Source organism: Rhinatrema bivittatum, chromosome 4 (genome assembly GCF_901001135.1).
Source record: "Rhinatrema bivittatum chromosome 4, aRhiBiv1.1, whole genome shotgun sequence".
Lineage (NCBI taxonomy): Eukaryota > Metazoa > Chordata > Amphibia > Gymnophiona > Rhinatrematidae > Rhinatrema > Rhinatrema bivittatum.
This window is the reverse complement of record NC_042618.1, coordinates 288,386,012-288,401,268: the sequence shown is the minus strand read 5'-3', so window position 1 is coordinate 288,401,268 and position 15,257 is coordinate 288,386,012. Positions and strand designations below refer to the sequence as shown.

The window sequence follows — 15,257 nt, the reverse complement described above, 5'->3', positions numbered from 1 at the left end:
CATATTAATCACACTGAAACTGATGTTGGTGAAATAAGGCCGCAGCTTTTATTTGTACATTATATCATAAAACCTTCCTGGGTACCCGGGCCAGTAATCCGTTTTCCTCGCTGCCCGCCGTGGGAACCGAGCAAGGCAGCGTTGATCCTTTTTGGCCCCCCGCCTTGCCTTCCAGCAAGGGGGCCCCGCCCATCAGTGCTTTCGACTCCATCACCTTTTGCGCTTCCCCAGCGCTGATCGGCTACCCAGCCATCTTGCGATACCCCAACCGGCCCGGGTTACCGCCCTTCTGCCGAGCTGCAGCAATGTCCCCCCAAACAATGCACATGGTTAAACAACAGACTAACAATTTTTTCTACCTATTACATACATACACTTGCTATAATTTGTAACTTTGCATATCGTTATTGAAGAACTATACTGCTCCTGTTCACATCATCTTCATCATGTAGAGTGGGTGGGTGGGTTCTTGTCGGGAGGGATCCGAAAAGGATCGCCCCCTGGTCGCCGCGGCCCTTTAAAGGGCCAGCGACGTCATCAGTCACTTCTTTGTCGCTTCCTACTTCCGTCATAGCCTCGCCCAGGGCTATGACGCCGAACCCTTTTGCTTCTTGGAGAGGGACGAGGGAGGCGCTCGCGGAGGGAGTGCTCTCCTATGCCCCCTCGCCCTCCTGCTCTCCGTCCACGCCTGTGGGGACGGTGCTTCGGTTAAGGGTGGGCTCCTTTTAGGTGAGTCCCACCTATTAACGCTAGCAGCTGTCACTCAATACCTGCTTTCTCCGTCGAGATACCCCAATACCTTATATCATCTTATGTTTTGGCTTTTTCTTTGTCTCATATTAATCACGCTGAAACTGATGTTGGTGAAATAAGGCCGCAGCTTTTATTTGTATATTATATCATAAAACCTTCCTGGGTACCCGGGCCAGTAATCCATTTTCCTCGCTGCCTGCCGTGGGAACCGAGCAAGGCAGCGTTAATCCTTTTTGGCCCCCCGCCTTGCCCTCCAGCAAGGGGGCCCCGCCCATCAGTGCTTTCGACTCCGTCACCTTTTGCGCTTCCCCAGGGCTGATCGGCTACCCAGCCGTCTTGCGATACCGCCTGCACCACTTGCCATAGGCCCCAACCGGCCCCGGTTACTGCCAAGGCACGAGGTAGGGAATACCCTTGCCTCGTGTCCCCCCCAATTGATTCTCAGGCTGCGGCCTCTGTGTTCTGCCATGCCTCTATGGCTTCCTGTATTACATTATTAAATATGTCATAACCAATGTCTGACAGGTGGACTCCATCATGCCTGAAAAGGCCTGGGCATTCTACTTCGGCCCATTGGTATCTAATCTGTTTTCCTCCCTTTTCCTGTATCCATTTTCCAATTTGCCTATTTACTTTCTTCCTGCCCCGAGTCCATAATTTTGAGTCTTTCCACTTCGTCAGAGGGATTATGTCAGACCACAATATTGCTGTTTGTGGGAATAGCTCCATAATCATCGTCGAGTCCCATTTTGCTGCTTGTATAAGTTGATTGCATGTGGAAGGTCCTAAATCGTTACCCCCCAGATGTATTACCATCACTTCCGGCGTTGCTCTCGAATCTCTCATGTGCCGCAACAGAGGTATTAATTGCTCCCAACCCATACCTGGTTTACCTATCCAGGTGATGTACCATCTGCTTGGTGCCAGCCCTAGATGCTGCCCATATGTTCTCTCCTTTGCCCTCTTCGCGGCCCCTCTCACGTAGGAGTGTCCCATGATTCAGGCAGAGTGCCGCGTCACCCGCAGATCTGTGAAAATACAACACAATCAATGCTGCTGATTAGCTATGTTTATCTTATCCAGACGGACAAATGTGTTAACTGCGTTGGAGCGCCACCGTCCGATCCTTTTTATTGTGGATGTTTGTAGCCTGGCTTGCGCTGCACTTGTTGCCGCTCCAATTCTGAATGAATGTGTCGTGAATTTTTTAATATCCAGCTTCATTTTTTGGATTGAAGCTTTCAACACTGCCGCAAACTGGTACTTAGTGAGCGGTGTACCATCCTTGTGTATCAGTAAGTGTACGCCTTTGTCGGGCTTCAACTGTAGATACCTTCGCGCGTTGTATATGGGGCAAGTCTCGCACCCCTCTACCCGTTTCAATAACAACGTAGTTCCTTTTCCTTCCTGATCTGTTTTTGATTTTTGAATTGTAATGGTTAGTGTGTCCGTCGTCAATGCCACATTCTTTAGAAGCAACCCGCTCTGGCCATTGACCTCTTTGTTGACGGCCACCAGTTCGCTCACCCGTATTACCCCGAAGAATGCGAGTGAAAATGCCAGGCGAAATAGTTCTTGTTCGAAATCCGAGGAACATATGGGCGAGAGGATCGTCCAGAGAGATCGCAACATGTCATGTGTGATGTGATGTCTTCTGTCACCGATATGACCCACTTTCTTTGCCCAGCCTGCCATCATCTTCTTCACCATGAAGGACTTGGTTGGATCCCCCCCATCCCTTCACCTTAAAGAAGAATGCCATCCCTGCCAAGTGTGTTGTTACTGCATTCCTTGATATGCCTCTTTCCTTTGAAGTGGCTACGTATTTGATAATCATGTCATCGCTGACCGGTCCTTGCCTCCATCCATTCTCTGAGGAATGCAATTATGTTATCGTATCCTCTGCAATATGCCTTCCATGTGGATGGTGCGACTGATCTGTGCACTAGGTCCATGGTGGTCTCCGACCAATCGTCCATAAGTGCGTGGGCATGACTGTCCCCGTTTCCTCTGCCGCTGGGACCTGTTTGAAAAACAAATGCCATTTAGCTCTAGACAGGGCATCCGCTGCGCCATTGCTTGCTCCAGGAACATGCCTCATTCGCAATGTAATGTTGTTTAATGCCTTCAGCACCACCTCCCTGAGAAGATTGACCACTCTTGGGCACTTCGCTGACTGTGTATTTAATACTTGTACTACTGCTTTGTTGTCGCACCAAAATATGACCTGCTTATTCCTCAGTTTGTCGCTCCATAGTACTAGAGTGACCAGTATGGGGAACAGCTCCAAGAATGTTATGTTCTTTGTGAGGCCACTGTCTCTCCACTCTGTTGGCCACGGTTCTGCATACCAAGCCTGCTGGCAGATGGCACCGAAACCCCAGCCCCCCGATGCATCCGTGTGTATTTCCAAGTTTCTATTGGACAGCGGAGCTTCCTGAATCACGGACACTCCATTGTAATCTTGCAGGAATTCCTTCCAGATCTTTAAGTCTTCCCGTATTTCCTTTGTTAATCTGAGGGAATGGTGTGGGCGTGTAACCCCTGCAGTTGCTGATGCCAATCTTTGCATAAATGCCCTTCCCATAGGGATGATCCTACATGCGAAATTCAGCATTCCCAGTATCGATTGCGCTATCCGCAATGTAATCTTCTTTTTTAACATTGTCTGCTGTATATTCATGTATAATTTTCTTACTTTCTCCTCCAGTAATTTTGCCACCATTTTGGTGGAGTCCAGCTGGATACCAAGAAATGATAATAAAGTTGTCGGACCTTCCGTTTTTTCGTGCGCCAGCGGAACTCCGAATCCTTTAGCGACTGTCTGGAATTCTGTCAGCAGGTAGTGGCATGTATTTGCGCCTTTTGGCCCAATGAATAAGAAATCGTCCAGATAATGTATCATGTTTTCTGAATTAGTCTTCTGTGCAGTGACCCAGTGCAAGAATGAGCTGAACATTTCGAAGTATGCGCATGATATGGAACATCCCATTGGCATACACTTATCGAAGTAAATTTTTCCTTTGAATGCGAACCCCAATAGGAGAAAGCTGTCCGGGTGTACTGGCAGAAGTCTGAAAGCAGATTCGATGTCTGATTTTGCCATCAAAGCGCCTTCTCCACAGGTCCTGAGCAGGGCCAATGCCGAGTCGAATGATGTGTATTGGACTGTGCATTCTGCCTGGGGGAGCATATCATTGACTGAAGTTCCTGGGGGATAAGATAAGTTTTGGATGAGGTGGTATTTTCCTTCCTCCTTTTTGGGGATCACTGCCAGTGGTGATAGGCACATGTTCTTGAATGGTAGGTCCTGGAATGGACCTGCCATTTTCTCCCGAGTGCCAATTCCTTCTCTACTTTTTCCTGGGCTAAGTCCGCGTGTCTAGTTGCCGATTGTGCATAGCTATTCTTTGTGTTCTTGATGTGACCTTGTATTGGAATAATAAAACTGTCTCGAAAGCCTTGTGTTAACTTCTCAGCTTTTTGTCGATTAGGATAAGCATTTAGCCAGGGCTACATCTTCTCCAAGTTGATGGGCGAGCACGCTTTCTTGAAGTGTTTCTTCTCAATTTGCTTTAGGCTTACTCCCCGACGCTGTCTTCTTGGGGCATCTGGATAAAGGTTGTTGCGCTGCGCACCCTGAACACACGTGTTTGAATTTACATTCCTGAAAAGTACATGTCGCCCTGTTATATCTCCAACAAGTGTTTCTTGTGATTGTAGCAGTCTTGCGGAAGATCTGGCAGGTGATGATCTTCTGGAACTTCGTGGGCGATCCGTGGTTTTTGGGTCATTTGCTGCATCCACAAGCTGACATCCTGGGTGCCCCATGTCATAAATTTGTTTTCTTCCATCTTGTCTCTGAATTTCTCATCGTAATTCAGCCATGCCCAGCTGTCATGATCTTTATACGCTTGCATGAGGTTCACCGCATATGTTAGCATGGGTCCATATTGTGACGGGTCATGGCGCCCCACGACGCTTATGTGCAGAAAAGCGGTGATCCAATTGGCAATGGTCTTGGGGATACGTTGCTCTTTTTCCCCTGATGTAGCCCCTTCCTTGGCTTTCTCCCGATCAGAAGATTTGCGTCTCCCCTGCAATATGTTGAAAATGTCAATGTACTTCTTTTTTATTATTCTCTTCCTCAGTCGTCGAGGTACTGCCTCCCATGGTTCTGATAATGTTGTTAAAGTGGGTGGACCTCTAGCCATCTTGACCTCTGTTTTGTTCACTGCCGGTGTATCACTATTGGTGTCCGAGTCAGACGTGGAGGTGGAGGAGGTGCTGTCAGAGCTGTGGCTAGACCGTCGCCTGCGCTTCGCCTTGCGCCTCTTGTCACCCACCACAATGGCTTTTTCGGGTGTCTTACGCCCCTTTCCCCCGCTCTGGTCCCCGCACTCACCCGCGTTCTCTTCTTGGTTGGGTCGTACTGTCTCATCCGTGCTCTGCTTGTCCTGTCGTTCCTCGTTATCTTTCTGTGCCTCCGCGCCGGCCGACTGTCCCACATTCGCGTGGGAAGGACCTGCCTCACTTTCGTTGTCTCTGTTCTATGTCACCAGCCTCTTCTCGATGTTCTGAATTGGTGCATTCTGATCTTGTCCGCTTTGTTGCATTGGTGCGTTCTGCGCTTGTCCACCTTGATTTTGGTAGGCCCCTTGTGTCATAGCCGGCCATGCCCACCAGAGGGGTTGGAAGAAAGGGTGGTTACCCATTCCTCCATAAGGGCCGCTCTCCCATGGCCTCCCGGTATTCCATACAGAGTATGGGCTTTGCATTCCTGGGGCCCAAGGTGATCTTGAATACCAGTGGGCGCTGTCTGTGTTCGGTCAAGGTGGACGCTTCCTGGCGTCTGTATGCTATCTGCTTGTGGCTGTTTGCCTTCGTTAGTGCTGTGATGTACTGTATCTTGTGTCACCGCATTAACGATGTACTGCTGCTGCAGCGCTGCCGTCGTGTTTTCCACTGCTCTTGTGCCTTCTTCCGTGCTGGGAGCGGGCGCCACTGGTACTTCTGGATTGCCTCTAGGACCCGCACTCTTGCCATGTTGGAGCTCATCTGTGTTCATGCCTGCACTGCTCGCTGTTCTTCATCTTCCGCTGGTTTTTGCTGAGCGTCCTGTGCGTGGTCTCAGATTAGTCCGCTCCTCTTCCACTGATGGATTCAGAGGTGCTACTATCAAGACCGGATGACATATTAATCTAACACTATGTCCTGTGAACGACATGTAATATGCTAATAACATCCTCTTGACTTCTGGCTTCCACTCCCTTTTCGCTCCCCCCTCTCAGTTTCCTATGGCTGTATTAAGACCCGCAACTCCTGACACTCCCCACACCTCTCCAGCCCGGCTGTTCCAGGTACACATAAACGTGTACTTTTTAAGGCTGGGGTATTCCACTTCCGGCTTGTGCGTCCCCAAGTATAATTCAGCCTCGCATTCCATTGTCTCTGTAACGCCCCTCAGCCCTATCGGTATCTCAGTTAACTCGCAGCCCTTGATACTCCAAACACTTCCCCCCCAAACTATGCCGCAGGCACTTGTGATTCCCACAAGGAAAATTTTTCTCTTTTTTTTTATATACCTAGGAATGCAAAATGTATATTTTTGATCAATATATATATATTTTTTTGTGCTTGGTATCAAACTCAGGTCTACTGGGTGCAAGGCAACAGGTTTTCCTCTATGCTACATAGCCAGGATTGCTGTGAGGGAGTGGGAGCACCCTATTGAGTCTAATGCCGGCAACCCGGTGGCCACGTGCATAAGGGCACACAACTGCAGCTCGGCACCCTAAGGTTGGACTTGCATAGCATGTAGCGGGAGACCCCCTCCCCCACACCGCGTGGAGTCCCCCCAACATGTTTTATTTTTATCGGGGGTTAGGGGCAATGGAGGGGGCCCGTTCCCCCCACTGCACGTTGAATGGTGTAAGGGGGGGGGGGCTCCTCAATCAGGAAGGGGCTGCCAGTCCGGTGCTCCATGGGACCGGCCGAGGGTTAGAGGAGCCGGAAGGTTTATTGGCTCCGGGGTTTTTTTGGGGTTTTTTTACATTTTTTTTTCCGGCATGGGCTGGGCAGATTCATGGGGCCCTTGCAGCAGGAAGGAGCCGCCTTAGCAAAACCGGATGGGGGCAGGTGAAACGGAGGGAGGCCCCAGAGCGGGCGGGACGGACAGGGGCTGCTCGGGGCCACGCCATGTGGAGCAACGGGTGAGCAATATTTGGCGAGCCAGGAGGGGGGGGGGGGGGGTGTTCGCTCGCTGTGGCGATGCCATGAATTAGTCTGCGGGATAGCTGGGGTACAGGCCGGAGGGCATGGGGGGGGGGGGGGGGTTTAAACCTCCGGGAACAAAATGTGAGAAGACCACCGTATATGCGGCCTTTTGTTGGCTGGGGGCCGTACCTCTCACAGTGGGCTATCAAGGCTCTGCTACTGTTCGCACTGAACCGCTGCTCATGCAGCGATTAAAGGCTGCTGCTGTGTTCAATGCTACTGCTGCTGCTTTCTTGTCGGGAGGAATCCGAAAAGGATCGCCCCCTGGTCGCCGCGGCCCTTTAAAGGGCCAGCAACGTCATCAGTCACTTCTTCGTCGCTTCCTACTTCCATCATAGCCCTGGGCGGGGCTATGACGCCGAGCCCTTTTGCTTCTTGGAGAGGGACGAGGGAGGCGCTCACGGAGGGAGTGCTCTCCAACGCCCCCTTGCCCTCCCGCTCTCCGTCCTCGCCTGTGGGGACGGTGCTTCGGTTAAGGGTGGGCTCCTTTTAGGTGAGTCCCACCTATAAATAGAAACAACCTTGTCAGTAAGTTACAGAGTTTAAACGGTCTCTATAGAAATCACCGGCGATAGATATGTGTTAGTTATTTTATGTGTGGTTAACCAATTCCATCTTTGGAGGTTTGTCTGAAGATCCATGTTTTGAGCTCTTTTTTAAATGTTTTGGTGTTGTTTTGTGAGCTTAGATACTCTGGTAGTGAGTTCCAGAGTTTTGGTCCTGCTATGGAGATGGCTCTGTTTCTTATGTTGGATAGCTTAGCTAAAGGTAGTGATGGGACGTCTAGATGTAATTTTCTTGAGGTTCTTGTAGTTCGTTGTGATCTGTGTTTCTGTATGATTTTGTTTAGGAGAGGAGTTTTCTGTTTTGTATATTTCATTGTGTAGGATGGTTAGGATTTTCAATTCAATTTTTTTCTACCGGTAACCAGTGTAGACTGTTAAATACAGGGGTGATGTGGTCTGATTTTCTTTTGCCGGAGAGGACTCTGGCTGCCGTGTTCTGTAGTAATTGTAGTAGTTTTAAAGTCGTTTTTGGGAGACCTATCAGGAGTGAGTTGCAGTAGTCGAGGCTAGTAAATATAAATGATTGTGAGACTGTTCTGAAATCATGGTGGTGAAGCAGTGGTTTTAGATGTTTAAGGATTATGACATTTTCTGTTTTATTCACCATTCCCTTTCTAATAATTCCCAACATTCTGTTTGCTTTTTTGACTGCTGCAGCACACTGAACCGACGATTTCAATGTGTTTTCCACTATGATGCCTAGATCTCTTTCTTGGGTTGTAGCACCTAATATGGAACCTAACATTGTATAATTATAGCATGGGTTATTTTTCCCTATATGCATCACCTTGCACTTATCCACATTAAATTTCATCTGCCATTTTGATGCCCAATTTTCCAGTCTCACAAGGTCTTCCTGCAATTTATCACATTCTGCTTGTGATTTAACTACTCTGAACAATTTTGTATCATCTGCAAATTTGATTATCTCCCTTGTCGTATTTCTTTCCAGATCATTTATAAATATATTGAAAAGTAAGGGTCCCAATACAGATCCCGGAGGATCTTATGTCTTCTTCGTTTCCATAGCTCTCACCCATGATTCTGCAGGTCCCAGCCGTCCAGCCCCAGGGACCAGCAGTGCAGCAGCACTTTTCCATGCCCCAGCACATTTCTATGTCCCTTGCTTACAGACGCTCAGACATAATTCAGCAAGGAAGAGAATGAGAAGTAGCTGCCTCCTGAATACAACAAGATCCTGCAAGCCCACTGAACATGAGCTTAAACCTTTCAAGCTTCATGCAGGAACCCAGCCTGCAGTGGCATACGGTTGAGCCAGAGCAACCTTGCTTCAGCACATCATATGGCCAGCACGAGACTGCAGACACTGAGCTGGAGCAGCCCACCAGTCCCCTCATGCCACTTCTAGAAGCTTTAACCTCCACTTCGACCATAACTAGCATAGCACCAGCATCAACTCCAGCACTGAGCAAGGCCTCAATGCCGAGCAGCTGGACAGGAGCCATTGTGTCCACCTCCACCACATACAAGCAGAGCTCATGCATCCAAAGAGGCCTGTCAATGGGCAGACCCAAGCCCTGTGTGACCAGACAGCAGCCCACACACCAGCTCTCACCACAGTGGCTACCTCTCACCAGGGGCCTCACCCAGATTCTCCAAAGAATGCCAGAGCCTCCATCAGTGCCTTCCCCAGCATCCCAAGACTCTATGCCACATAGAAGTCCATGGCCGGCAGAAGACCCCCCAAGAAATGCCAACCGCAAGTGTAAAGCCATGGCGTGGCAAAGGGCCATAAAAGTTTGAAGTGGATGCCTGTAATGCCTATAAACAAGACTTGTTGAACAAGTCTGGCTGGTCCTTTGGAGAGAGTCCTGTGCCAGCAAGATGGAAGACGACTGCTGGGCCCATCCTTACCTCAGAGTTCCTGTGCCGGCTTGCTGAAGGGGATGGTCTACTGTCTCCCTTTGTTGTCCTGCTGCCTAGTTCTAAAGCCTTCCTCGATGCTCTGCCCCTATTCCAGCCTCCTCGATGGGGTCTCCAGTGACTGTCCAGCTGCTGGCTCTTTTCATCATGTCTTATCTCATTGTATCTTGCTCCTGCCTTCATGCTGTGTTGTCTTTTCCTGGAGCTCCTGCCTCCATGCTGTGCTCTCCAGCCTGGTCCTGCTGCCTGCTACTTAACCTTTGCTACCTTGGCCCTTAGGCTGTCCCACCTTTGAGTGTGCTCTTTCAACATGGACAGTCTGTGCTGCTATAAGCTCTAACTCTAGAGCAGTACTGTAGCCAATGGGGTGCCATTCACTTTCTGTGTTCTTGCTGTAATCATGATTGTGCAAAAAGGATAAGATGCTAATACTGTATATATTTGTTTCCATTTGGACCAATATATGCAGAGGTATACACTCAATGTGCTGTTCATTTCAGTTACAACATGATGTGCAATTACATATCTTGTCCTTGCAGAATGTGATTACCAAAGATGTTGACTTGCTTGCAATCTGTTGACATTTGTAGTGTAATAAAGTGGTCATGGGTTTGAAAAAACACTTTCTGCTTGTCTCTTTTTATTGTGTGCTTTTTCTTTTAAGGGTTCACTAGGCCAAAGGTTTGGGATTCACATGACCTTGCATGCTAGAGTGTCAGTGACCATTCCAAAACCTGATTGCATGCTCCCAAGGAAGACAATGAGAGCTAAACAGGAAGTTCCTTACTGTGGAGCTTCAGTATTGGCTCCAGCTGCCTTCTCCAGAGAACATACTCTTGGATACATGAGCATGTTTGTGAGATGGGCACTAAGTAGCTAGTGTTCACGAATAAGTATAGAAATGTTTGGCTAGAGGTGCAGTAGCTAGATCTTTGGTCTGCTGCAGACCAATCAGTTGTGTAGCTATGCAAAGGTCATACTGCACCTCTTAAAAACCAAACAATGGTCCTTCTCTCTGGTTCTGAATGCCATAAGTCTTCAGTCAGAGGGTTACTTGAAAATGTTTTATCGCTAGGGAGCATAAATGTGCAGCTGCAGGTATCTGAGACAGAGTAATCATAGTGTACATGTAAAAAGCCTGTGTTGTGTTAAGGGCAAGTTACACTAATCACTCCACAAGATTTTACATTGGAACCCTTACTTGGGCCCTCACTCCACCTAAATAGTAATCTCGACAAAACCTTTTTTAGATGTCATACTGAACAAAATGTATTCTACTTGCAGGCTGCTCTAACAGTGTCAGCAGCTGTATGACAACTGAGGAGGACTGATGGGATTGTGTAGGTTAGACAAAGTGCATAGCCCCACAGCAGACAGCTAGGAGGCCTGACACAGTCTTAAAAGCAGTCTGCAAGTCAAAAGAGGTGGATAATGCACAGGCTGTGTAGCGGACAAGTGATGTGGGGAAAACTGGCTGCTAAACCTGTCCCCTAAAATCAACTGCAGAAATGTGCCACCACTTCTATGTATGCACACAAAACATATCGTGCTACATATAGCAGCATCTTTGCAGGCTGGCAGAATAAGGGCAAAAGATGTGGCCTGGCATGGCAGCCTCTATGTAGAGTGTCCAGGATCTGTTCTACAGAGAGAAGGATAAGTAGGCCACAGTCTCAAAAAAGGGAACCTCTAACAGGAGTGCTAGCAGACATCAAGCAACCCCCTCCTACCAAAACAACTAATCCTCTCTGGCAGCTGAAGCTCCTGGAACCATGCAACCCCCAAACAACAAGACAATTAAGCTCACTCCAAGTACTAAGTGGAAAAGCATCTGGTTTCAGAGGGTGGAAGGAGTATACTACAGGCAGATATCTACTCATCCAGAAATGTGACACACCATATCTGAGGTCTGACACTATCAAGTTTCACATCTCCCCTTCAACACAAGAAATGAACAGTATAAGCCGTAGGTGGAATGGTCTTTGAATAAGTGTAAGCCCATTTTCTCTCCAATCGATACAATTGTATCTTTGAGGCAGCCATTGTAAACAATGGAAGCACAGGATCACGTGTCAAAAGACATTCTGTACACAATTCATGCACACACACTGCCTGCTCTAGGGTATGCATAGGTATGGTAATGGAGGGAACAATGAGGCAAACAGAGGTTTTCATGAGTGATGATTCAGATCAACTAAACCAAATCACAGTGATCCTGGAAGTTGTGGTAGCCCTGATTGACAAACTGAATAATAGTACCGTATTTCCACGACAATAACCCGCCCACGTATATAACCCGCCCACACACATAACCCGCAGGTTTTCAAGATTTATGAAAAAAAGTTTTAATATACCCCGCCTCCTCATATAACCCGCGGGTCCACTCAGCCGACCACGAGGCTCCCTCCGCAGCGATCCCGACGCCGCCGCCTCCTCGCCGCAGCGCTCCGCCTCCCGCTGCCGTGCTGACCAACCCGGCGAAAGCTCCCAGCAGCCCTCAGCGACTCCCCCACCGGCTTCAAAAGTTGCGACGCCTCCGGCTCCGCTTCCTCTTCGACCGCTGACCACGAAAGGGTGCAGGCCTGCGCGATCGGCGCGAGGAACCCACCGGGGTAAGGCCCAAAACTTTTACACTCACCCCAGCGGGTCCACTCAGCCGACCACGAGGCTCCCTCCGCAGCGATCCCGACGCCGCCGCCTCCTCGCCGCAGCGCTCCGCCTCCCGCTGCCGTGCTGACCAACCCGGCGAAAGCTCCCAGCAGCCCTCAGCGACTCCCCCACCGGCTTCAAAAGTTGCGACGCCTCCGGCGCAGGGATAGGACAGACTCCGCTGCTGTAAAATTTTTTCTGGATAACCCGCCCACGTTTATACCCCGCGGGGGGCATGCGGGGTAGGTAAAAACGCACATTACCCGCGGGTTATGTGCGTGGAAATACGGTAAATCCTCTGGACCGGATGGTATACAACCCAGAGTTGTGAAAGAACTAAAAAAATGAAATTTCAGACCTATTTTGCTTAATTTGTAAACTATTAAAATCATCTGATGTACCTGAAGATTGAAAGATGGCCAATGTAATCCCTATATTTAAAAGGCGTTCCATGGTTGATCCATGAAACTATAGACCGGTGAGCCTGACTTCAGTGCCGAGAAAAATAATGGAAACTGTTATAAAGAATAAAATCTCAAAACATTTAGAAAGACATAGTTTGATGGGACACAGCCAACATGGATTTACCCAAGGGAAGTCTTGACTCACAAACCTCTTACATTTTTTTGAAGGGGTAAATAAACATGAACCGGTAGATGTGGTGTATTTGGATTTTCAGAAGGCGTTCAACAAAGTCCCGCACGACAGGCTTCTAAGAAGCCTAAAAAGTCACGGGGTAGGAGACTATGTCCTTTTGTGAATTGCAAGTTGGTTAAAAGATAGGAAACAGAGTGGGATCAAATGGTCAGTTTTCACACTAGAAAAAGATAAACAGTGGAGTGCCTCAGGGATCTGTACTTGGACCGGTGCTTTTCAATATATTTATAAATGATATGGAAAGGGGTATGATGAGCGTGGTGATCAAAACTGCGGATGACACAAAATTATGTAGAGTAGTTAAATCTCAAGCGTTGTAATGAATTACTGGAAGATTGGGCTTCCAAACGGCAGATGAAATTTAACGTGGTTAAGTGCAAAGTGACGCATATAGGGAAAAATAATCCCTGCTGTATTTACACAAGGTTAGGTTCTATCTTAGGAGCTACCACCCAGGAAAGAGATCTAGGCATCATAGTGGATAATACATTGAAATCGTCAGCTCAGTGTGTTGTGGCAATCAGAAAAGCAAACAAACAATCAGGTCTATCCAGTACCGAGCGGTAGGAAGAGCTGCGTTAGTGCCTACGGCACCCGCGGTTACTGCCCGCACAGTGCAGCTCACCTACCGCTCGATCCTGAACACTAATTATATGTAAATGTAAACCGCGTCCGTAATGCCTTAGTCCCGCGCAACCCATTTTACTGGATAGAGCGCCTATACAGTATCCTGGGTGCGCGGGTCTAAGGCTTCACGCCACGCTGGTATCTGTCATTTCAAATGTCATTTGAAATGACAGATACCAGGAAGCGAAAAAACCAAAAGCAAAAAGTAAGTCGCTTCACCGCTTCACTCTTCCATCCTCCCGGAGCAAGGCTGCTTTTCGCGCCCTGCTCCGGGAGGAGGGAAGAGTGAAGCGGCGAAGCGACTTACTTCTTTGCTTTTGGTTTTTTTGCTTCGCCGCTGTCAGTGTCCCCCTCCTCTCGGAGCGAGAGGAGGGGGGACACTGACAGCGGCGAAGCAACGGCGGAGCAAAAAAAAAAAAACCAAAAGCAATTTTGGGTTTTTTTTTTCAAAAGCGACAATTTTTTTTTTTTTTCCAAAAGTGACTTACTTTTGGGATCTGTCAAGATCCCAAAAGTAAGTCGCTTTTGGACGCCTGCCAACTTACTTTTCTGAAGCCATCATCAGGAACACATGCGATCGTAGCTCCTCCTGACGAAGATGGCCGCGCGACAAAACGGCAGGGAAAACTAGCGATAGTCGGGGCGCGGGTTACGGGATGCTAGGGAATAGCTAATTGGCTCGTTTGCATGCAATATCGAGCTAATTCGCTCGTTTGCATGCAATATACATGCCGCGGGCGGAAGGGGTTGCCCGGGGAATTTAGGACGCGGTAGGAGTAGGTTAAAGGGGATTCGGGATCGCAGGAAGGGCTAACGCGGCCGGAACGTGAGTTAAAAGCAGCTTAGGAGCAGGGTAAACGCGGCCGCACTTTACAGGATAGGCCTGAATGTTAGGAATTTTTAGAAAGGGAATGGCAAATAAAATGGAGGATGTCATAATGCCTCTATAATCACTCCATGGTGAGACCTCACCTCAAATACTGTGTGCAATTCTGGTCACCGCATCTCAAAAAGGATAGCTGCACTGGAGAAAGTGCAGATAAGGGCGACCAAAATGATAAGGGGCATGGAACGGTTGCCCTATGAAGAAAAGGTAAAGTAGTTAGGGCTGTTCAGTTTGGAGAAGACAAGACTGAAGAGCAATATAACAGAAGTCTACAAAATCATGAAAGGACTTGAACAAGTTAATGTAAATTGGTTATTTACCCTCTCAGATAATAGAAGGACTAGGGGGCACTCCATGAAGTTAGCTAGAAACTCATTTAAAACAAATCCAAGAAAATGCTTTCACTCAGCACACAGTTAAGCTCTGGAATTCATTACCAGAGAATGTGGTTACAGCAGTTAGTGTAAATGGGTTTAAAAAAAGGTTTGGATAAGTTCCTAGAGGAAAAATCCATAAACTATTACAGTAATTAATAAGTAATAGTAGCTTGTGACTTATCTAATGTTTGGGTACTTGTGACTTGTATTGGCCATTGTTGGAAACAGGATATTGGGCCTGATGGACCCCTTGGTCTGACCCAGTCTGGCATATTTTATACTCTAGACCAGGAGGAAAAAAAGGCATGGGCTCACTTGTCTTTTGAAAGATAGTACTTTCTGTCTTCCCTCGCATGGGGGCCTCAAGGTAGCCACCAGCCAGTACCTGCTCTGTATGGGACGTCTCAAGACTCTTCGGGGACAGCAGCATACAGCCAGCCGTCACGTGTTCACCCTCTCACCTCAGCGCGCCACCTGCGCCAACACCACAGCCCGCTCACGCCAAACCCTAAAAACCAGAACACGCCCAACTGCCAAAGTGTCAGACTAACCCAGAAGAATTTTTCTGATTGTTCTTTCAAA

At 48.3% G+C, this 15,257-nt stretch overlaps 1 protein-coding gene across 2 annotated transcripts in view; it reads right to left on the bottom strand.

Moving 5' to 3' along the window:
* FGFR1OP2 (FGFR1 oncogene partner 2) overlaps nucleotides 1-15,257 on the bottom strand; it is a 136,796-nt gene that overhangs the window by 121,014 nt on the left and 525 nt on the right. The window contains exon 1 of one of the 2 annotated variants that reach the window (XM_029600170.1): nucleotides 15,061-15,160. The exons of the other annotated variant lie outside the window; for it this stretch is intronic. The gene's annotated coding sequence lies outside the window, so the exon portion shown is untranslated. Of the gene's footprint in view, nucleotides 1-15,060; nucleotides 15,161-15,257 lie in introns of those variants that run through there. 2 annotated transcript variants of the gene reach the window in all.